Here is a 22,924-nt window from a genome sequence, read left to right on the forward strand (position 1 = left end):
CGCCAATTGCTGTGCTGCCAAGCCAGCTTGTGTCGCTGTGGCCTCACTGGGCACCAGGACCCCCTGAGCTACTGGGGAGCCCCTATGCAGCCTCCTTGCACCCCTACAGCCTCACCCAGTCCTCCGGTCAGGGTCAACACCCCCAATACGCGCCCCACCGGCACACACAGCTGTGCCTCACTGTGCCACTGGGCACCAGGAACCCCCAGATTATTGGGGAGCTCCCATGAGGCCTTGTCACACCCCTACAGCCTCACCCAGTCCTCTGGTATTCACACAAACAGCCCTACCGCAAAGCAAACTACTAGCCAACTGGCTCTAACTCAAAATAAGCCTACCGGCTATAACATAAGGGTCCAGGCCCAAACCGGCCCTCTTGCAAAGGCATCTCTGTCAGGATTCCCTCACCATGCTGCGGCCCCTTAGGTGCGCTCAGGCTGCACCACTCATCTCTGCTCTGCTAGGCTCTTCTGCAGAGCTCCTCCTGCACCTCAGGCTGCCAGAAGGGAACTGCCACTAGGCTTTGGCCTGGGCTGTTTATAAAGGCCCGGCCCTGGCCCCTTTCCGGTCATGTGACCAGCCTGGTTGCTCCGACAACCAACACTTGTGCTGCCTTAGGGAGCTTCAGCAGCCCATATTCCTAATGTCAGTAGCAGGCACCTTAGTGCCCTGCTACATTTGGACTTGTACCAAGCTCCGTCTCAAAACAATTTTTGTCTTCTTCATTATGAAGATCATTACAAAGAACCGTCTCTGTTTGCTCACATGACTACTCCCATTGACTTCACTTAGTTCATGAAGATTTTACCCAAGAGGAAATCTTTGGCTATTAACTGCCTCTAAAGGGTTGTCTACATCAGTTGTACCCTGGACTACAACCAAAAAGCATATTCTGTGCACTTGATCCCTCTCAGTGCATGCCCATTAAGGTAACGTAGATGATTTTGGGTGGCCCTGAACATATGCCTGAACACTGCTTTCAGGCTCCCTGCCTTGGGTGAACTTCTTAGTACATCTTCAACATCACTCTAGACCAGCTGGTTCTGCTTCCTTTGCAGGATCTGCCATATGCACTGATTCATGACTGGAAAGAGTGACAGCATGAAGGCAACAAAGGCCCACCTTAAAATAGACACTATATACTTGTTCAGCTCTTCCAGAGAAATTCTGAGTTGGTGCAAGGATTCTTCCCCCCAGCCACTACATACAATCCATTTCAGGACTGGCTACAATGGTAATGCATGTGGCAGAGCTCATATAATCTCCCCATCCATTTTGTCAGATGATTATTTATCTCAAGCTTTTGCCCAAGTTGTGAAGCAGTGTAACGAAATAAATACTGAAGCAAAATACAGGCATTTTCCAGTGTGCTATTTGCAGAATGGCTGAAAAACACAAGCCTGTTGAAGTCAGTCGGACCGCAGCTGTTTAACGATGGTACAGCGAGCAACTGACACGCTAGCGCGCTAAAAGAATGATTACCCACCACGTACATCAATCACTTGGCAGAACAGAAATATAGAGTCATTGTAATAGAACAATATCACATGATAAATACCTTCCCCCCTTGAAATTCTTGTGCCTCAGCATTTAGAGATGATATATGACTAGACTTCACCTTGACATTTTTTTCCTAGCAGAGGACCATTGTCCTGTAACATTTTTCTTTGAAGACAGCTCGTAAAAAAATTTAGGAGGAATCCTAATGAAGTGATACACCTACAGAAGGGCACAACAACTTAGTCATAAGCAGTACATAATGCCACTGTTTAGTGTAGGCAGGGAATGCTTATTCCGCTGCTTATTTTAATAAAGATGGATTTTGTTCTCCTTCCTCATGAGAAGCAGCAGTTACTAATAGGTCCACTGAAGACAAGGGTTGATTAACTGGAGTGGAAGAAACAAATTATACCTCCTCTACAGCATGCATGCTGTTTTCCTCAACATTTCAGTAGTAAACTTTTGCTCTCCCCCCCGATATCCATTCAGTCTAAAAGCAGGTCTCTACCAGTCCTCCCTTGTTGGCACCCATCAGCACAAGGGCAGGGAAGCTCTGAAGACTGTTCACAGCTTCTTGAGGAGATACTATCCTGCTTATTCCTCCAGCTTTCCTGAGATGCATATGATGTTGCAAGAGCAAGGCAATCTCACAACACCTGCCTGCCCCTACCCCGCCAAACCACAAGATGTGTTGGCTTCACTCTAGTGGCACTGGCCCTGCAAAAGTCACTATTCCAGTAATACCACTTCCTATCCAGCTATCTTTTGTTTTGATCTGCAACCTAAAAAATGCCAAACAGCCCCCACCCCTTCTCCAACAACCCGAAAAACAAATATCATGAACTACAGTTCTTAATTGGAACGGGCTACTAGTCATTTTGTCAGGAATTATGAGGCACCAACCAAAAAAAGAGATAAAGCAGCTCTGTGCACTTAAGGGATGGAGATACAATACTGTGGTGTGATTTGAGCTACCAGTTTTATTGGTTTGACTGTGTTACATACAAGATGTGAAGCAGAGATTCATTTATGAGGGCCGCGTTTAGAAGGTGCTAATAAAACTTTGGTACCATACCACAAACTTATGAATTTTTTATACGACTAACTTTACAAAGAAACTATTTTAGGGATTCTGAAAAAGTGTATTAATGCTATTTTTCATTTCACTTCATCTGGAAACCCAGGCTGCCCAAGCTGAAGAGCACATTCATATGAACACACATTTTAGAAGCCCGTAAAATGATCTAATAAAGCTAACGTATATATAAAAAGCTAACTTTCTTTCTGCTCAGCAGCAACAATAAGGCAAAATAAAAGTTTTGCTGCTCGTTCATTTTCTACGGCCTAGAACTTGTGGTGGACTTCTGTGCATCTAGACAAGCCTTGGACTGCTAAGCTTTCGAGGGCAGATACAAGCAAATAAATACAGTCTGGCATGACTACTCAGGTTAGATACCTAACTAGTATCTTAGGAGCTTATCTTACTGGCCAGGACAAGATACTGATGCTCATAACAAGGCTGTCTGATGTCTAAGCATTCATGGGGGAGGGGATAAATGTCCCACAGGTCGCACCACCAGTGATCACAGGCCCCCCAGACCACACACTGTATGGAGGCCTCCCTCCCCCAATACACCATGTGTGTGGCCCTAGGCTTATCCTCAGATCCCTAGACCATACCGGGCTGCAAAAGCCTGCCCCCTGAGTTGGGAACAGGCAGCAAAAGCCACAGGAGGGAGGGTAAGTCCAGAGTCTCTGGTTGCTGTCGCAGTTGGAAAGATGGGGAATGGAAGGCAGGCAGGAGCCCAGAGACTGCAAATTAGCACCTTGGCCTGCATGCAACTTCTGTCTGGCCTCCATCTGGCATCATAACTCTTGTATTCTTGGCTGCAGCTCAGACTAAATAGGAAAGTTGGTGAATACCATCACTCTAGCCTAGTGATTAGGGTTCTCTCCTGGAAAGTGAAGATCACAGAGATCAGATCGGGCCATTATGCAAGAGGTGAGCAGCAGGAGAAGCAGCAGCACCATGCGGCATCCCAATGGCTATCGCTGGCAACTCAGTACTTTGACCTCAGAAGCGTGGTGGGGTGTTGTGATTCACAGGAAAAGGGAGATGCGTAATGTGTAGCATGAGGCTTTCCTGTTTCTTATTGGCTACTTCTAAGCATCTCTAGACCCTCTGAACTGCCCTTTGGAAGTATATGTTATTCCCCATTCTCTGTTAAGGACACCAAGAAGCATAAACCCAAATCAGTCTTAAGCACTTCCAACGTCTCTCCCTTGACTCCATATGGAAGCCAGACACTTCACAAGGTCACTTTGAATCAAGCTTTTGTGATGGGAGCTCCAAAGGTAGGTGTTGCCCTACCTATATCCAGGTGCTGTTAGAGGCAGTATGGGTGCTACCTCATGTCAGTAAAATGCATTGGACAGATCTTGGGTGGGAGGAGAAACAGGGACTTAACTTGTACTAGGTCACAGCACACAGTATGTCAGAAGCAGGGCCACACGGAGAGCCAGGTCTTTTGATTCCCAGTCAATTGCTTCATCCACCAGGTATGAAATTTGCAGTTCTTCCATAACTTTATAAAAATAAATCGTTTTAAAGATTAGCATTTTAATCCATCTGTACTGTTCCAGCCAAATAATTTTGTAGGAGATTTAAAAGAAGGAAAGCAGCAGCAACAGCCGTTTGGAAGTTGCTTAGGCATCTGGAAAGTGAACTTTGATTTCAGTTGAGACTCACTCTGAAGCAATCTGTAGATGAGGTGCCCCAAAGTGCACAATAAATGCAGGATATCCAATGGATCTGCAATATCTCCTGGCCTTTTTTCACCGCATACATGGAAAAACAACTCTAGAGTTTCAAACGTATGTGAATATGTCTAACTTCAGAAAGTCTCAGACTGTGAAGGGAGACTCGGTCAAGCATTTTAAATACGGTTGCAGAATTATTACATGTTGAAGTTCATTATCGCTGGTAATACAATTGGATTTCACAAAAACAGTTTGTAAATAATTGCAGATGAACTGCACATGATTGCACATAGTTTACACATGATTACAGTTTGATTGCAAAGACAACCATACAAACAATGAGCTCAATTTACCCCATAGTTGTAAATGTTTTGTAAATGGATTATATGCACTTAAATCCATTTGCTTAAATGTATTCAGCAAATATTTTTTAGCTGTGAATTCATGCAGGATGCTGAATGAGGGCTTGTTTACTACAAACCTGAGCAGATAACATTTCTGATACTCCTCGTTACATTCACTGTTCAGAAATTCTCATTCTTTCTTCTCACTCCTACCAATTTTTAATCTACTAGGCTCTTTCTCAAAGTTTATTACAATTATTGGAATGACTGTCACCCACTTCACTTGTATTTGGATCAGGTTGTTATTAATATGACAAAAGCAGCATGGATAATTGCATATAATTTATTTCTATTCACAATAACAGCTACGTGAATCTGATAATGTCCAAGCTGCCCCTAATCAAGCCAACAGTGCTCTGGACTGGGGAAACCAAGTCAAAAGTGGGTGAATATATCACTGTGTCCTAACCTTACTAGCCTTGCTGGGCTTAGGTGTCACAGGGCTTCAACATGGCTGGGGTTTCTCTGGTCAAAATAAAGCGTATCAGAAAAATCTAGATCTTGAAAAGATCCAGTGTGAGCATGGTCCTAATATGGGGTTTCCAAGTCCTTTTGCACCACCTTCTCTTCATAAATTGTTCTCCCTGAATAAATTAAGAAAATTTTTTTTGGTTCTACCTTTTCTCTTTGCAAATTACCAAGGAGAGCAAAACTCTTCTTCTGACAATGCTGATAGAACAATTTAACACTGCCGTGCCAGTGATAGTTTTAGTTAAAAGAGAACTATTGTTTTCATTGTCTTTCCCCACACATCCTTTATCCACATAATTAATAACTGAATCTTGATACTAGCTGCATCGTGTCAACACGACTCTTGTGGAGCTGCTCAGGCAGAGATTCTGTGTCACTTAATGTATCTGTTGCTACAGACCCATCAGCTCATTTTAAATCCACAGTTTATGGTACTTCTTATTTACGGTAAATCCAAAATTAGTGACTTATTACTATAGCCTTGAATGATGAGATGAGCCAATTCCAGGACTGATGTAAGCAGATATAGCTCCCCTTGCCTCAGTGAAGTTGTACCACATCGCCCGCAGCTCAGAAGTTGATGTCGAATTGTTTTGCTGTGTTACAAATGCACAGGATGTTCAACAACTGCATCCTAGTCATGTAGGAGACATGTAGAGCTAATATTAATTTTTTTCTAATTAATGATTCCCTCAGAAAATAAAAGCCTTCATCTTTGTGGGGGGGATGAGAAAAAAAACATGTTCTTGTTAATAGCAGACACAATTTCACCATTAATTATGTCCGCTGAGACCTGTGCAGTAACGAACAAACCAAAAAGAGCAAAAATACAGGCATCAAAATTATTGCCTTGTGATAATTTGGGGAATTATTCCTCATATGCTCTTTTACCTTGCTGTTATGCACGATGTTAAACAACCCCTACAGAATAATGATTGCAGTAGCATAGGAAATAAGTCCATTAAAACAAGAATACCTCCATGTCTGTTTGCGGTTCATCCTGGGATGTCACAATATTCTTCCTCTTTAATAAAAAAAAAGGAAGAATATATATTTATATGTAATTTTAAAAGTTCAAAACTTCTTTGACTAAAGGGACTGCTGATTTTAGTAGTATCCAACTTGAGACACTTGTGCTCCCATGGTCTGCTATGCCTTGAACTCTGCACTGCTGAAGATAAGGCCTTGAAGGTACTTTAAACTGGTACCCAACTTAGGACATACTTTAATTTAAAAAAACCCGAACAAGGGATTTTCCTTCTCTGATCGTTTTCTCCACCACTGAAGTCAGAAAGTAGGGATCCCTCTTCATCTACTGATGTGACTCATCACAACATCACAATTTTTTTGGCTCTCACTGCCTCTGAAGATGCAATTTGGGCTAAAAATGCTTGAGATAGGACCCATGTAATAAAGCCTATTCTGCATTCACCATGTACTCTCACAAAAAGTGAACCAGGGTCTTTGTAGCTTTGGTACAAGCTAGATACCCAGTTCACTAACAAATGCTTATTTACTTCAAGGCTTTTTGTCTCTATTTTTTAAAACCAGAGTTTAAAAGGTAAAAAAAAAGGTTTTACAAAATCTGTAAGAGAGCTGACAATGATCTTGGTTCAACAGGTAGGAAAGGCTATAAGGAAAGGGGTAGAGCATACAGCAAAGTATCTAAGGAGAGGAAAACCCTCAGGCAGATGTTGGAGTTCTCCTTGAGACTGATAACCTCCTTACAGTGTCATCTAAACAACAAAAAGAGATAAGATCATGCCGGAGGAGTGGAAAGAGGCAAAACTGTCAGGCCTAATCATTCTAAGTCTTCTCTGCACTGCTTTAAAAAAAAACCCACATTTGTATGTTGGAATATAGGTTTTTTAATATACCCATATATACCACAGGTATTCTTTGTAACTGATGGGCCTGAATGCAATAACTAGGGACTTACCAAATTTGAGATTTTGGGGATTCTGCGAGATCTGTCATTGCCCACAAAATTTGGCAATGCCCACAAAATCCACAGGGGAAAAAAAAAGAATTACAAAAAAGAAAATGCTGGCTCCCCAGAAGCAGGCAGCAGTCCTCGGTGCACTGCAGCAGCCCAGTGAGCCAGGGAACTGGGGGCTGCCCACTCGAAGGGTTGTGGACAAGACGGCTGCCACCCCCCACCCTTGCCGCTGATCGACTGCAAAGGCTGCCTGTCATGTGGCCCTGCCCCTCTCCACCACCCAGCAATGAGGGGTAGGGCTACATGCATTATACATACATACGTATGTATGTATGTATGTATTACAATGCTAGACTTTCTCAATGAGTGCATAAGAGCTGTTTTAAAAGTAGGACTACGTTCATAACAGATCTACAGCAGGCCTTTTTAATCTCAGGTTGGGACATAACTAAAAGATGGACAAGCTTTATGTAAGAAAATGAGTACAGTACATACAGGTTCCATGGTTTACCGCGTGTATTCCTTTTCTTTATGCTGGAGATATATACATTTAAGACTAATACTTGTCAGTGGAACCACTCTATTTTCTCCAAGAAACATGTCAAGTATACATTTTCATGGCATACTAATTCATTACTTGAGGAGATAATATTCTTCCTCTTATCAAATATTAACGATCATTTCAGGAAGTCTGAGAATTGTCTTCGAGCAACTTCTTGCAGTCATTAATTAAAATAATGAGCAGTGTAACACTACATGTGCAATTCTCCTGCAAGGCCTAATGTGTTTGCCTAAAAGTCTCCTTCTACCATAAACATCTGGAAAATCTGGTAAATTAAAAAGCTGATTCATTAATATACTTCTGGGTAATCCTAGGCTCCCTTTTTGCAAAAATCCATATTGGCCTGCTAAGATTCCTGGCAAGATGTCACAAAAAAAATTTTTTTTTTCTTGGTGTTCATACACACTCCTCTCCACTCCCATTGCTTTCATTATCAACTGGTGAAAAGTAAAAGAATACAGTCCACTTAAGCATAGTCAGACACCCATATTTATGAAATATTTTAAAAGTAACATTTAACAGAGTAGGAAAATGATTTCCCAAACACATTTGGCTATTTTAATGAATTTCACTGGCTGCTTTTGCTTCCTTGAATATTTTTACTATCGAGGTCTAACAGTGATACTAGTGCAGGAATGAATCCTCTTAAAAACTGAATGTTAGGTTCCTAAGTATTCACATACCTTGCAAATCTGTCCAGTCATAACACTAATCTATACAGCTGGGCAATTTTTTTCATCAAAAATGAAGTACAGTTTCAGTCATGCTAAAAATTATTCAGAAATCTGACCTGAGTTTGCAGACCAATTTGGGATGGAACAATAAGTTTCCAGGGCTGGCTTTGTGAAAGGTCTTGGTTAAGTCAGGGAAGATCCTGTCTTGAGCAAGGGGCTAACCTCATGAGGTCCTTTCTAGTCCTACATTCCTGTTCCTCAGGGTTAGGGACAGAAGTTACACATAAACCAGTATAAGTGATTGGAAACTGGTTCAAATCTGTAAAACAACAGAAGCCAAGTGCAAATAAACCTCTTTCAAAATGGCCAAAACCAGTTTAACATACACCTGGATGGCTGCAGTATCACACTAACTGATTTAGGTGAATCACTAACTGAATTGGTTTATTGAACTTCTGTCCCAGATACCCTCCAAATTCGAGTTAACTCACAGTCTCCTAACGTTCCAGAATGCTTTGAAACTTCCCCATAAGCCCCACTTCATAAGGTGGGTGAGTTAGCCTTGGCCCAACCTGTCTGCTCCAGTCGACCAGGGAGGCATGGTCTAGCACACCCTGGCTTTTGGCCTGGGCCACTGCAGGCATGTGGCTGCATTTCTGGAATCAAAGATGAATGTCTGTTCACTTGCTTATCGGTTTAATTTATACAGTTTTGACTAATCTGTGAAAATTGAATCCATTCAGCCTTGGGCTTTTTGATTGTCTGCATTTAGCCAAAAGGCATAAACATGCATCCAGGATATGAGGAGGACTAGCATCAATCTCCTTCTGTATTGCAAGATTAGAACCCATATCTTCCAGAAGGGTGCTCTAACTAACAGATGATTCTGGGCTCTCACACTTTCCTTTTGACAGTCTTCTATTTTTACAGACATTTGTTGCAGCCAAGTGAAAATCTGATCCCTTTCCTCTCTTCCTCTAGGAATATTTTATATTGCACCTGAAAATATGTATGAGCTTAATTACTTTGCACACACGCATAGTGTTCCTGCAGCGAGGTGGAAAAGATGGGGAGCGATAGGATGCACGTATGGAGGACAGATTAAGGAGGGAGCGGATTTAGAATAGCCCTACTATGTTTTTCCTTTCATGTGTTTATGCCAGGATACAAGTAAATCATGCCCCTCAGGTTGTATCCAAGTCCAGGTATCTGACTCCCCCACCATCACATAAGGGCAAAGAAATATTTGGGCTGTTCTCTAATTCTTGTGTGCGTGTCTGGATCTGGGAAAGCCTACCACTCTAGTGTAGTCTAATTCCTTTTCCCTTTACCCTCATGCGAGTCAAGATCTGTTTGACCCTGATGTTATCACAAATTTAAACCTCTGAAGAACAGGAAATACAAAGGTAAGGTACATCCCTCGCCTCTGTGTATGGCAGGTAACTGGCAAGGGGGGCTGGTTTGGTGTGACGACCAATTAGAGGGCCCAGGGCATGACTTGTAAAGGCTTGATTCTTTGTGTAGTTCAAACTATATAGCCAGTCTATGATTTATGGAAGCAGCAGCAGGAAGTACGAGATAGCAGGCAGCAGCTTATTGTATGCTGATCTCTTCTAAAAAGCTAATAGCTTAACAGGCCAAACCAAATCAACTAGTAAAGAAGGTAGAAAGTAAGGCTCCCTGGTATGGGGAGAAAGGAGGAGAGAAATACATACTCTCTCTCTCACTCTCTCTTTTTCTCTCCTTTCCCAGGCTTACAGTTACTGTGAACACCAGTGAATAAAAACTTGTCAAGATTTCAGAGCATAACAGGTCTTTGACTTCTCTCACCAGCTAGCTATTACCCACACGACACCTTTCAATGAACAGCCATCATTTCCATTCCCCAATAACAAAGAACAAAACTGTACAGGCAAGGAGCACTTAGGAATCACACAAAATCCTTTATTTTAGCATCTCGAAACCAACATATGCGATCATCATAATTGCTCACACGATCACCAGTTCGCAGAAGACATTTTTTTTGCTTCGTTAGAAAAGACAGCTAGCAAAAAAATGAAACAACCTTCATAAACTCATCATTAAGGTTGCCCAGCAAACATCATCTATCTTCCCAGAACAAAGCTAAACTCAGACTTCTACAAACCAGGATTTACAAGCATCAGATAAACTTCCAAACAACATTAACACTATGCTTTTTGTCTGATTCCCAAATATACCTTGAACGTGGTATTGGACACAAGCTACTTACAACTTCCATATGATCAACTGCTCAGATTACAAAAACAGCACCGTGCCTGCTAAATTTCATAGCCCGGTCATCTTTTTGCACCTGATATACTTCATTTGCCACTTCACAAGACCACATTTGTGCCCTGCCCTATGAACACAACCTACGAATGTAGCACTGAAATGAGTCAAACAAGCTCTGTCAAGAAACATGAGTACCACTTTCTTTGGACACATATATAGAGGGTCAGGCAAAGGACGTGACACACCAACCCCCACCTAAACTCATACCAGTCACCTTGTCACCATCCAATGTATTACTTCCCTCCCTCAAGTGCTTATAGATAATTCCCATTGGCTACTGCTGGCACCAGTGGACCAGAATTAAGGCTTCCCAGGTATGTTCATGGCCTCTTTCCTGTCTTTCAGGGCATACAAACTTTGATGAACTTTATGTTCTGGAAGGGCATACTACATTCCCAGACAACTTTGCTATGTTAAAGTTTTGTCATTCAATTAAATTCTCCTCCTAGTTATTGCTCAGTGCAATTTCCTTCCTCCTTGATGGCATTGCTTCATTTAAACTTCATTTTAAGTGTTTTACTTCAGATCCTTATTCTATCTTCATAATAATATTTCATAGTTTTTCCTCCTTTGTAAAAGAGAAAAATGAAGCCAAGTGGCAGTTCACATTAACATCACTTAAGATGCCTATAATTATCTGAATTATCCCAAAGAGAAAATTAAAGAGAAAAGAAAGTTCTCGGGTCTTTTCATCTGATGTGAAAGTGAGTGAATTATTTATGGGAGGACTCAGAATCGCCCTCCAGTGAACCAAGTGTGCTTGTTTTTGTACAGTGCAAAGGCAGGTGGAGGTTTAAAACCTCCTTGGTTGAAAGAAATGTTTCATGAGGAGGGGGAGGGAATATCTGAGTAACAACAAAATGATAGTATAATGACAATTAGCAAACGGTGCTAGGTGTTATAAAACAGTATAGACAATTCATCTCACTGATAGACTGAACAAGTTAGCCAGAAATGAAGCCTGGTCTCAAGACAGGAGCTAACTCAGGGAATGCCGGGTGATAAGAAAACAGCTTTATTTTTGCATCTATGAAAATATGCACCGATGGAGAACTAAAAAGAGGAATAACACAGATGTAAAGGACACCAAATGAAACCAGTCAAATCCAACCGGCTCTAATGGCTGAATGCAGTTTGCATACTGGTAACTGAGCTCAGTTGACCCCAGAGCCTCTTCAGAATGGCAGAAGCAACCCTTGTTTTAGGGACTTCTTAGTGAAGAAGCTAGTATGCAGTGCTTCCAAGTTTCAGTAGCAGAACCGAGGCCCCCCTTTCCAAGCCCCCCCCCCCCGCAACCATTTAACACAGTCATACATTATTGCATTGTACAACAAGTATCAGCCTAATGCATTTGTGTGATGGATGGCTGAAGTTTTGCCAGAATATAAAGCAGTTTATTTCTGATTTCATTTGGGAAAGGCTCAGTCACTTCCTATGCTGATTTCACAGCAGAAATCCAATGTAACATGGCAGTCTAGTAAAAATGGACGGTTTATAAGAGATTTTTTTTTTATGTGTGTACTGTTTGTAACCTTAGCTCCTCTCGATTGCCTGTTTCAGAGAAGTCAATAGAGGCTTGCAACAAAAACATTCAAAAAGCTACACCTAACGGTCGGATCAAAACTAAGTTTTGGCAGTAAAAAGGGAGTTTATGAATAATGACACAGACAGTTGAGAAGTACAGAGCACTCCCTGAAAAATTAATGACCTGCAACAAGCACAAAAATCATTTCACTGTTTCTCCACAGACAGCGAGTTTGTGCGTCTCAAATAAATGGAACTGGTCACTCGTTTTGAAACTAACACTTTATCTTTGAAAGCTCAGGTTAAATTGTTGCAAGACAGACCCTCCCTTCTGGCACATAATCAGAAGGCCTGTTCATTGATCTCATGGGTCTTGTAATACTTGCACATTAATTGAAAGCCGAACTTTTAAAACAGGCGGCCATACTGTAGGTGGGAAGACTGTCTCTAGGCTTCTTTTGGTAGGAGTGGAATAGAGCAATGCTTTTCAACCAGCATGCCATGGCACACCAGCATGCCACAAAGAGCTCCCTTGTGTGCTGCAAGAATTTTGGAGTAAAGAGGAGAAAGGTCTCCAGACATCTAGTGCTTACAAATAAGCCACGTCAATGAGATGTTCACAAAAGACTCGTGCATGCGTTGGGTGTGGGAGAGAAAGAAAACCAGTTGAGCAGAAGGAAATTCATCTACTAGGCATGTCTTGGCTGTGAGGGATGTGCAGTTCACAAGCCCCTGAGCAGCTGTGCCACAAAATTTTGCAGCAGCAATGAGCTGCAACAGGCTTATAAGCACGAGGATGGGGAATGCCTTAACAGGTGTGCTGCGGAAAAATTTTATTAATGTAAGTGCGCCTTGGGCTAAAAAAGGTTAGGAAAAAACTGGGATAGAATACGTATCTCACATATTAGGCATTCCTCTTGTTAAAGAAGTTCAGGAAACAATATTATCCTGCATGTCAGATTATATACCTGTACAAAATAAGTATCCTACAGGACTCCCTGAAGTACCTACATCACAAAGAGAGGTAGGAACTCAGAAACAATCCATTTAGGAGGAAGCCTGTGTGTAACAGCATGGTGTATTTGAGGGCACATGGTTTGGGTCAACTCCTGGAGTGTAACAACCCTGTTATGGGTTTGAATGTGGCAAGAGCCACACTCATAATTCCCCACTGGCCCTGAGACCTGAGCTGGGATGTGGCACAGCTTGAAGACCTACCACTAGTCATCCAGGAGCCAGTCTTTCTGGTCAGCACTGCTGGGGGACTTCAGGGACAGCGAGAAACCCCCTTTTTTCTGGGGAAAGACTCACAGCTGTTCCCAGCGGACATGATGAACATCTTGCTGGGGTCGTTTGACCCCAGTACTCTTTCCTGCCATGGCAGGGGGTCGGACTAGATGATCTGCTCAGGTCCCTTCCGACCCTACCAACTATGAAACTATGAAACTATGATGGTCAACGAGGAATGAACCCAGAAGTAGCTGGAGGGTTGAGATTGAGGAGCTCCCTGGCTATGGTAGCACATGACAGAGGGAACTGAAGGCAATTGGGTCACAGCAAAAACCAAGCTTCTTAAGGGCAAGGGAGCAAGGACTCATCACTTGCCCCCCTCCCTGCCCTCGCTCCCCCAAAGAGAGGAGAAGGGGCATCATGTACAGGGTAGAAGTGGTACATACCTGTGTGGAGGCACAGGATTAGGCAGAGCAGTGAGTCAATGAAACCACTGACTGAAAGGCTTGTAAGGCCAGAGATGACTAGCAAATTGGGACAAGTTAGTAAGACGCGGTGGTCAGACGATTCCAGTCTGCCCATAGGACGGTACCGCTATATGAAGCCCTGATTCAGGAAGGGAAGATCCTAACCTGTTCTGGGTAAATCTGTTTGTGGACTTTGATAAGACTGCCCAGAGAAGGGTGGAGATGGGAAGAAAGGTACCTTAACAGGGATTTGATTGCGGGGTCACCCTTAAAGGACTGAATGAAGTAAAAGGGAGAGGCTCCATAGTACTCAAACCAGGCCAGGCAATCCAAAGCCGTTGTCCTGAGGATTAGGAGTAAAAGATTTATATTATATCAACAGGGCTGGTGAGGACAGGGTGAAGGGGTTGGAGTCCTGTGAAGAGGATCCACCAGGGGAATGAAGCTGCAGTCTTCATTATCTGATTATTAACCATAGGTTTCCCATTTCCTTTCCATCAAGGCATGGCAGGAAGCTGTGAGGAAGCAGGCTGCACTTCAGATCCTAAAGACGTGAGTAAGGCACCTATATATCTCCACTCAACAATGCATGCAGTGAAGGAAAGGACAAGGCTGTCACAAATCCTGTAGCTAGGCTCATGCTCTGACATCTCCCTACAGGACTTGGCAAAGGTAAAAATGTACTGCTGAGGTAGTATGCCTGCTATTCAACCTTGATTTTGAACATGGGTCTTCATCATCTGAAGCAAACAGAGTGCTTATTTTCCAAATTTAGCAAAAGAAGTAACCCATTATTTTATCTGCCGTATAGGAACATCAGGCAGAAAAGGATTTCTTGGGTCACCGAATCCAGTCCTGTTATAACCTTATCTGAGGTCTATCTATCTTAAGAAACTAAGAAAGCTGTTTGCCAACAATACCAAACACAAAGATCAAATACATTTTTAGAGGCTAGCAGGAATAGATTGAAATAGCTACAAATATCAGAAAACACATAACGATACTTAAAAACACCAACTTACCCTTTTTTCTTTTTTTGGGTGGGGTAGTTCAGTGTAAGTGTGATATAGTGACTGAATTTCAAAGACCGCGAAGGACTAACATATCCATTTCTCACTATATCTCAGCTACACGCCTGTGTTGCACATTTTACAGGTTTGACACAATGCCAATATTGACAGTTTCGGCATTTTGCAGGAAAAAAGTCCCCGATTTAAGATTTTATAAAACAACTATAAAAGCAGCATTTTTGTGCTTCCTTTTTTCCTGAGCAAACCTGTTGCAAATATCCTGCTGTCAGGAAGCTTGCGACTTATGACCCCCGGACCATTTTACACAATATGGGGAAGCCTCATTCTCTTTACTGTATGGACTGCAAATCCAAAGCACGGAGCAGACAAGTAGCTTGCTCAAGACCACGTATGAGTTGGTGGCAAAACTGGGACTAGGGCTGGGTGTTCTGACTCTCTATCCACGTTCCCTCCTTCAAGGCCAGTGCAGCAGGGGATAAAACAAAATGACCTCCTTGAACCCTAGTGTCTTACGTAAGAAAGAGCTGCATTCATCTGCTTCCTAAATCCCAGGGCACAAGGCTAGCTTCACCAGTAATAGCTGCTTTTATGTAACCAAATCATGGGACTATCTTTCTTTGCACCTGCTAGCACAATGTTGCCTCAGTGCAGGCTTCAAGCAGTTACAGCAAAAGTTCCTCCAAAACGCCTGAAGAGTATATTACTTGGAGCTGTCACTTGGAGGAGAAACTAGATCCTTCTTCTGTGTGCTGGAGCCAATATACCAAACCATGCCCTAAGCAAACAAATTGATTCATGAGACACGGTTACTCCACTGGGGATTACAACCACAACCACAGGAAGGGCAGAAGCACACCATTACACACACACACACACACACACACACACACACACGAAAAATTAGCTAGTCTTAATGTTTGCACTTCTCAGTAGGGAATTTATACTTAGGAGGCTGAGAGTTGGCAGAGAATAAATTCTTAGAAAACATCTCTAAATTATAAATGTAGACAGAATAAATCATTAGGCAATTCTTTGAGGGAGCAGGGAGAATTCCTCATCTGTTCAGTGGAGCTGCTTAGAAAATAATCTTTAAGAAAGTCTCATCTGGAAATGTTTGTTTTTTAAGTTTCAACAAACCACAAACAAACAAACAACCCTGTCATAAATATGTACCAAAACCAAAATGTGTCCTTAGGGAACGTTTCCTAGGTTCCAGAACAGAATTTCTATTGAACACCGGAAAGAAACCAATCCACCCCCAGGACAGTGGATAGGGCACTCCTCTAGGGGTGTGGGATGCTTGAGTAGTGCACTGACTCTTTTATAACCCTTATAATTCCCCAGCAGCATTGCTAATGGCAATTATGAAGCAAGAGAGGTGAAAACTCTTGTTGAACATCTGACCGGTATTTCTGCAAACCATTTTGGTTTTCACAAACTGGCATTTTCCAGTTAAGGAAAATAGACTGGAAGTGCCCATGTCTACTTCCAGACTTGGTGCTGCAGGGATACAACCGTTCTCAGTTGTTATCATTTGCAATGGCAGCAGTTGACATGCTACGAGCGAAGAGTTCGAGGCCGCTAAGTCTTATAAAGTCAGTGACCGTGATATATTTGCAATGTACATAGTTGTTTGGGGCAGGAAGAACTGTTTTATCTTCATTCAGAGAAGCTGCAATTTTGATAGCCTTGGCAACAACATACATATCTTTCCCCTAATTTAGTTGCTATATCCTAGAATTCTTTGTCTACCATATATTACCTGTAAGGATTTAAAAAAAAAACAAACCAAACCCATAAATACTTCTGAAGAAGTGTTCCACACAACACAAACAGTGTATTTGATAAAGAATATAGTTTGATAAATGTATGTGTACAAGGCAAAGCAGAAATACAGCAGATTTATTTCATCAGTAACTTCACTTACCTTATACAAGACTACACTGCGACCTAATGTATAGCTCATTGATATTGTATTGCTCACAATAAACATTTACATTCTGGGTTTATTTTTTAATTTATACTATATATTTGCCAAGCTGTTCCCCTGTGTGCACATAAAAAAAAAAATCAAAAGTAAATGTGTGAGTGGCATCTGAATTTCAGAAGCAACCCCTCAAATTGTTAGGGGGGCAAATGAAGTATTTTATACTGCTGGATATTGGCAACTCACTATATCTATTCTACATGCATATCTGCAATCAAACCCCCGGCTATTGTCACTGCAGTCAATCAATTTTCAGACATGTCCTAAGCTTTGTAAATGCAGAAAAACTGAAGAGTTTGAGTACATTTGAGCTGAAGAAAGAGTTATTCATGACTCAGCCTTTTATTTCAGCAAGTGGCTTGCTCCAACCCTAAACACTCCTACAGTAAACCTATTCTCATCTGAGAAATCCTTGAATTTGCCTCCGCTTGTTTAAACTAACTTTTTAAAGATGTTTTCCAATTTAAAAAGCAAAACAAAAACAAACAAAACATATTCATCAGCCCTTGTCTGAGGGTGCCAAGAAACATCTTCCAATGACTCATGCTCCACCCATATTCATTTGTCCAAGTAACTAAATTTTTAGCCAGACAGCAAAACCACCAAATAACAAAAGGCAAAGCTGAAGTAAATTCCAGCTATTCGACATGTCTCTGGAATATGCTTTTTGTCCTGGGACCCATCCTGTTCAACATCTTCATTAATGATGTGCACATTGGAGTCAGGAGTGGACTGGCCAAGTTCGCCGATGACACCGAACTTTGGGGCAAAGCATCCACGCCAGAAGATAGGCGGGTGATCCAGGCTGACCTGGACAAGCTCAGCAAATGGGCGGACGAGAACCTGATGGTGTTTAACACCAAAAAATGCAAGGTTCTCCACCTTGGGAGGAAAAACCTGCAGCATCCTTATAGGCTCGGCAGTGCTACGTTGGATAGCACTGCAGAAGAAAGAGACTTGGGGGTCATTATTGACCACAAGATGAACATGAGCCTCCAATGCGATGCTGCGGCTAGTAAAGCGGCCAAAATGCTGGCTTGCATCCATAGATGCTTCTCGAGCAAATCCCGGGACTTCATTCTCCCCTTGTACTCGGCCTTGGTGAGGCCGCAGCTGGAGTACTGCGTCCAGTTTTGGGCTCCACAATTCAAAAAGGATGTGGAGAAGCTTGAGAGAGTCCAGAGGAGAGCCACGCGCATGATCAGAGGTCAGGAAAACAGATCTTACAATGATAGGCTGAGAGCCATGGGTCTCTTTAGCCTGGAAAAGCGCAGGCTCAGGGGTGATCTGATGGCCACCTATAAGTTTATCAGGGGTGACCACCAGGATCTGGGGGAACGTCTGTTCACCAGAGCGCCCCAAGGGATGACGAGGTCGAACGGTCACAAACTCCTGCAAGACCGTTTCAGGCTGGACATAAGGAAGGATTTCTTTACTGTCCGAGCCCCCAAGGTCTGGAACAGTCTGCCAGCGGAGGTGGTTCAAGCACCTACATTGAACACCTTCAAGAGTAAATTGGATGCTTATCTTGCTGAGATCCTGTGACCCCAGCTGACTTCCTGCCCTTTGGGCAGGGGGCTGGACTCGATGATCTCCCGAGGTCCCTTCCAGCCCTAATGTCTATGAAATCTATGAAATCTATGAAATCCTTGATATAAAATAAGTGCTTTAAGTACAGAATCAGAAAAGGGAAAGATGAAAACCCTGGATTTTGTTTCGCAGCTAGCATTGATAAAGGTGTTCCCTTTTAGCTCAGTATGCTGATATCTGTAGTGTGGGTCACAGGTGGAAGAATGAGTCTGAGGACCATTAAACAAAAGAATTATTTAAAATATATCAAAATATTTGCAGTTTATAGGTTTATGTGGTGTATTTTTCATTAGCAACTATAAAATTGTACTGTGTATTGCTGTTTTAATGAGACTTTATTTACCACATTCAATCATTTCACCCACTTCAAGTTGTCCTATTGAAACTCATACCACTACCCAGGAGTGCGACTTTCACACTAAAGAGAAGCTTGCTGCTTTACTTGTGTGCATTTACAAAAAAGTATTCTAATATAATGCCGGGCTTAATCTGTCTGTCTGGCTGTCTGTAACACTTTTGGCCAACTGTGCAGGTGCTGCCGAGAGGGTAGGTGGCGACTGGCTACGCAGGCCTGGGCTGCGCAAACCCAAGTTTGAGCCACTGCCAGGGAAGTTTGTGTAAGCAGAAAACATGCCCCCGCGCTGAAGAAGGAGGCGATGGTGGCAGAGGGAGTCTTTACATGGCCAGCCCCAAAGGGTGAGCAGGGGCCAAGGGGGGGCCAAGATTGGGGACTCTGACTGGGCTGTGCCAATGTTCTGCTGGGACCAAAGCCTGGCTAGAGGGTAATGCCCAATGCCCTCCCCACCCCACACTCAGGGTCAGACCAATCACCAGATTTGGGGCCAGGAAGGAATTTAACCCCATGGTCAGTTTGGTATGGGCTGTTGGTGGGTTGCTTTCCTTTTTAGTGCAGGGCATGGCCCTCTACCTGAGATCTCTTGAGCATATAGTGACGTTTCATAAAAGCAGGACATTGGCTTCTGGACCTCCCAGTATAGTTATGTCAGGGGCTAGGGGGCTATGCACAGGTTAGGGTGTGTTGTGTCAGGGTGCAGACTGGCAGTCTGTGTTGTATCAGTGTCTTATATAGAGTTTAGATTATGGATTGTATAGGATGGTTTGAGTAGGGATGACCCTGGACTAGATGATCTCTGGATCTATCACTATGACTATGATTCTACGGCTAGAGTAGTTGTAATACTAGATAGGCACTCTCTATCTTTAAGTGGGTTGTTGAAGTGTTTCCCAATAACTGCAGTGATTATTGGGTTCAATATATACAGGCATACCATAAAAATGATAACAAAACTAAACAAAAACACTCATTGTAAAGCAATAGGCAACCTCTGCAGATGATTGTTTCTCTCTAAGGGTACTGCAATGTGTTGATGTAAATATGTTTTAAGGGCCCTTAAAATAGGAGTGTCCACAAATTAGGACAAGAAAACACATGCTAAGGACCCTTTGAAAAGCTTAGAGATAACCCTCTTCTATCAAGGATTCCCTCCAACTGGTTTTGCAGCGTGTGTTGCAATCATGTGCGACTGCCTCACAAGCCCAAAATCAGTTGAGAGAAGCCCTGCAGCATCCGAGGAGACACCATTCCCAGCTGCTCTATCCTTTCCCACAGTTACAGCAAGGGCAGCTGGGGGAGAACCTGAAGGTAAGAATCCCCACCTTCCCTTCCCTCCCCTCCACTGCCATTGAAGGCTCCCTCCTGCCCCTCAGGACTTCCCATTTTGGGTTCCCCTTCCCTGCTTGCTCCCCCAGGACAGCAGCCACAGGTGAGCCGCATGCTGCTGGGGGGTGGGGGCAGTAAGCAGAGACCTAGGGTGCCAGGGAGCAGGCCCAATCTGGGGATATTATCTTTGATCTTGGACGCTAGTCCTAGCTCTATGTCCACCTTAGCTTTCCTGACAGCCCCCCTACAGGCCCAAGCAGAGGAGGTATACTCCTGTTTGGAGATAGCACCCCCCTTCCACCGGGTGTACACCACCTTTTTGGCAATCAGGCATTCCTGGATGCCCTTGGTGAGCCAGGGGGCTTTTGGGCACTCTTGCCCCCCTTGCTTCTTGTTGAGATGGTCACCCCTTGGGCCCTTAGTATCATCTCCTTAAGGAACAACCACTCATCTTGGGCAATGAGTTTCCCTGCCCTCGAGAACCCCAGTGCCTCTCCTACTAATCTCCTCAACTTGTTGAAGTTGGCCCTCTTGAAGTCTAGGGCTACCACCTTGCTGTAGGCCCTTGACACCCTGCGCTGGATGGTGAATTCCAGCAAGCGATGATCACTATCACTCAGGTGGTCAAAGACCTGGAGGCCCCTCACCAGGTCATCGCCTGTGGACAGGACCAGGTCCAACAGGGCATTTCCTCTGGTGGAACTGTGCACCTCCTGTATTAAGTGGAGGTCCTGTATCTCAGCCAGGAACTTCCTGGAATGGTCCGACCTGGTTGACTGTTCCTCCCAGCAGATGTCTGGGTAATTTAAATCACCCATGACAACTACATCCCTTGCCTTAAGTGCCTCTGCAAGCTGGCCCAAAAATTCCCGGTCCAGTTCCTCCCCTTGGCTGGGGAGTCTGTAGTAGACCTCCACCATTAAGTCCCTCTCCCCATGGTCCCCTTGTATCTTGACACAGAGCACTTCAGCTTGCCCCTCCTCTGACCCCGTTCTGCTGGCAGAGGATGTGTATTGATCCTTGACATAAAGCGCCACAGCCCCACCTTTCCTTCCTTCTCTATCCCCTTTATAAAGTCCATAGCCTCTAATGCTAACTGCCCAGTTGTAGAATGAATCCCACCATGTTTCTGTACGCCCTATTATGTCTGGGTTTGAACTGGCTGTTTTGAGGGCAAGTTCCTCCTGTTTGTTCCCCATACTGTGAGCATCGGTATATAGGCATTTAAGGCCTTGCATAGCTGCTTGTGCCACCCTCCAATTTGGGAGACTGTCTGGACCCCCTGATTATGGCTCGATTATGGTTCTGAAGTCATTCTTATTTGATAGGGATGTGGATAAAGGAGAACAGACGTAGGTGAAAGTGGCAAAAAAGCTTTTAATTCATATTTATAGACAATGGACAGTTCATCATTGCAGCATTTCCTAGTCCCAGTTTTCTTGCTGGAGCCTAGGTAACAGTAGAAGTAGCACTGCTGGGACCCTTACTATAACTTAAAGGCTAAAGCAGTCTTTGTTCCTTCTTTTCAAAAGGAGGGGAAAGTTTCATGGAGCCATGGCAGTTCCTTCTTCTTTTCCTCCCAACTTACCTCTGAATAGTCTATTGGAAAAACTCTATGTCATGTCCACACAAACTGCAACCCTAGTAAGGGTTCACACTTCAATAAACCACAGATATTAATTCTGCTCTGTGTTCCTAAAGAAAAGCAAGTTAAGTCTATTTCTCCTTACTTAATTGCAAAATGAAAACCCTTTAAGCACTGCCTTCTATCCTGAGTATATACTCCCCTTACTGTCATCTTCCAAGTGTCTAACCCAAAGCTAACTGTCAGTGGGAGCCTTTATCATTTGATGTAGTAGACTTTGAATTGGACCCCAAAATCCTGATGTTCAGTCACCTCAAAATTGGCCAAGGTGAGGGCAAGAGATTATGCACAATACTTCCACAGAAGTTGATGCACCAAATACTTTCCAAAAAAAAAAGAGACGATGCAAAGTGATCATGGGCTTCTACTAATGTGAAAGTAGACTCTACGCAGTTAAAATTAATAGCTATAAAAGATTCTGTTGTGTTAGTCTGAGGACAATGGGTGCAGCTTCCATAAGTGACTAATTGAACTGACGTTTGTATACCATCGCATTCCCTAAATTATTGTATGTGACAATCGCTACTTTTTTGTGCAGGACTTTTTTCATCCGACTAAACTAGGCTGACTCAAAAAGCACATTTCAGAATGATAATTCATTCAACTCAAGATGTGCCTACAGTAAAAAACACCTTTAGGGAATGAACACATAATAGTGAACGGAGCTTTTAAGTAAGCTGTCCACAGGGCTATGCCAATTTAAACAAATTAAAATAATTGTCAGCAGGCTAGGAATGGAAATACTCTCTTTGTAAGGCTGCTGTGAAATGCCCTAGGGGGTTGGGTGGCACAGTAAGATTTTTAAATAATACCACTCTCGTGACTCCCTGGTAGATTCATGTATTTATATCCTCTAGGTCTAGCTGCATACCAATATCCCCAGGTGTAAAGATGCTGCTCTCCCATATTTAACATGACTGATATAATGGCATAGTGCTGTGTATTATACCACAAAGGATTGACTGGTATAGAGAAATCCCAAACCCTGGAAGGCTTGGGGGCTCGCTGCAGTACAATGATTTTTCACCAATTGTTCTCCTCTGCTTAGCCAGCCCATGGTTCTTGTGAAATTCATTTACATTGCTCGTATGGAGAAAGACTCTTTCAACGCCGCGCCCTTGGAGAACTGCATTGGCAGAGAGGTGT

At 43.2% G+C, this 22,924-nt stretch overlaps 1 long non-coding RNA gene across 1 annotated transcript; it reads right to left on the bottom strand.

Moving 5' to 3' along the window:
- Positions 1-1,919: 1,919 nt before the first annotated feature.
- LOC109310802 lies at positions 1,920-21,193 on the bottom strand. The gene is made up of 3 exons (XR_002101329.1): positions 21,090-21,193; positions 18,249-18,251; positions 1,920-1,931 (listed from the first exon to the last, which is right to left on the bottom strand). It is a non-coding gene; the product is annotated as an uncharacterized LOC109310802 (long non-coding RNA).
- Between the last annotated feature and the right edge of the window lie 1,731 nt (positions 21,194-22,924).

This window comes from Crocodylus porosus, unplaced genomic scaffold (genome assembly GCF_001723895.1).
Source record: "Crocodylus porosus isolate Cpor-Errol unplaced genomic scaffold, CroPor_comp1, whole genome shotgun sequence".
Lineage (NCBI taxonomy): Eukaryota > Metazoa > Chordata > Crocodylia > Crocodylidae > Crocodylus > Crocodylus porosus.